This window comes from Amphimedon queenslandica, unplaced genomic scaffold, assembly GCF_000090795.2.
Source record: "Amphimedon queenslandica unplaced genomic scaffold, v1.1 AMPQUscaffold_13370, whole genome shotgun sequence".
Lineage (NCBI taxonomy): Eukaryota > Metazoa > Porifera > Demospongiae > Haplosclerida > Niphatidae > Amphimedon > Amphimedon queenslandica.
The window spans coordinates 107101-109349 of record NW_003546394.1 but is presented as its reverse complement, the minus strand read 5'-3'; positions in this window follow the sequence as shown (position 1 = coordinate 109349).

The following is a 2249-nucleotide window of genomic DNA, read 5'->3' as shown; positions in this document are numbered from 1 at the left end:
TAATAATAGAAAGCAAATGGAAGATTTTATAGATAAAAATAGATCAAATGCCAGAGCATACTATATAAGACAATGTAACAGGGTCAAAAGCAAAGCAAGAATTGCATATAAAATCAGTAAAAAGTATAAGATTGCTTCTGCAAAGGTTTATTCCAAGCAGTTTCATGCATTGAACCCAGGTTATATATTGCAAAAATGTAAAAATTGGTATTACAAAAAAAAAGATGCAAAAATTAGTATGTCAACTTGCTATTCCAAAATAAACATTCAATGCTAATCCAGTCCCTAAAAAGATAAAATCTTTAAATTATTCAAAAGCAACATATTCTAATGGTCCACAGCCAAAGCATCAACAATCTAGAGATCATTATCAAAAGAATCCGGTCCCCCAAAGAATAAAATCAAAGGAACGCTACGAAAAAAATTCTGGACTTCAAAAACAAAACTCCTTCAATCGATATTATGAAAATAGAGACGCAATATTACATGCAACAAAAGATAAACTTTTGAGATATAAATTTTTTAATAACAAAATGGATAAATTAAAGATGGCACTAAATAAAGAAAATAAGAAGCGTCTAAATAAAGATTATTATGATCGTAATTATAGTCACATATTATATAGATTACGATCTAATTATTCTTTATCTGCACCAAATAGTGAAGCAAAGGAATATTATTTTACGACAATTATTGAAGCATTATATTACAGCCCTGAAATAGTTGATGATTTATTACCATCAAGCATGAAAGGTGTAAATTTTGAGAACATATCATATGACAGTAAATGTAATGCTGCATCAAGTATATTGTTAGCATCAGTTTTGAAAAACAGATCCCACTAAGTAGGCGTATTGATACGTGCAGCAAATAGCATTTGGAAATTGAAGTTGAATAGCTTTAGTGATTTTGGTGAGCAATGCCACACAAAGAATAGTGAGCCTTATTTTTATGAATCAGCATATTTGTATCCTAATGATATCTGTGATAGCCAATTAGATAGTGCAGTTGCAATCCCTGTTGATACAAATGGCACATGTTATGTAGCAGGGATTGTTGATGCATCATGTATTGATAGAGTAGAAGAATGTAATGATGACAGTGACTCTGAAGATGATAATGTTGATAATATTAGAATGTATACTAATAAGAGAAAGCCTACCCTCAAATGGTACTGTACAAGCAGGTGCAAGCCTTTATTAGAAAGTGAGATTAGTTCTATTATTGAAGTTAGACGATATTTTGATGAACCCATTAAAGAATTGAGGAAGCATTTAGATGCATGTGATGATTGTCCTAATAAGCATTATATGACAAGATCCCTGCATGTTGAAGAAATAGATCAAGTGCATGAACATGATTTATGTGATAATTCTAATGTAACGGTAATTGTTTAAAAGGATGAAGATAATGTTGAAATATATTTTAAATATTCAGAAATTGTTTGTGAAAGGATAGGCCATCCTATTGTGTGTAGTAGTAATGAGACTGATTGTAAAAGCATGCTGCGTATTTTACGCAATGCATCTGTTCATTATCCTTTGTTGAGATGCCTTTTGAAACACTTTTATGTTGCTAGAAATGCCCATTTAACAATAGATATTATTGATTTTTCCCTTGCTGGTAGTGATATAGCACAATTGATAGATTTAAAAATTAATGAAGCCCATGAGAATGAATTTGATAATGTGTATTACACTATAAATGATGGCGAAGAAGATGACCCATTTAGAATACCAAACTTAGATACTGTACTTTATTTTCAGTATTCAGATGTTATTGATGACTTTAAGAAAGCTTTGTCTGATCAGGCAGTGAATGCTTGTTGTAGCTGTGAGAGGCTTTTAAGAAAAAAGTCTGTCACTGAAGCTAAAAATTTAGATAGCGATGTTTGGAATATCCTATTAGATTACATTAGAGAAAATGATCCTATGGCATTAAATAAAGTTATGTATATTTGTAATCATTGTAAACCTATTATTAGGAAAAATGAAGTTCCAGCACGTTGTGTACTCAATGGGTTAAAGTGTGAGCCACTACCCAAAGAATTGGAAAACTTAGATCCTTTAAGTTGCCAGTTAATACAGAGGGCCAAGTGTTTTCAGACAATTGTTAGGCTAGGTACACACACCTTAAAAGTGCCTACATATAATTTTTTGAAGGCCCTTAAAGGTGCAATGTTTTATTTACCTCTTCCATTAGAAAAAACAATGGAAACTTTAAATGAGATTGGTATGAATTCTAATCAT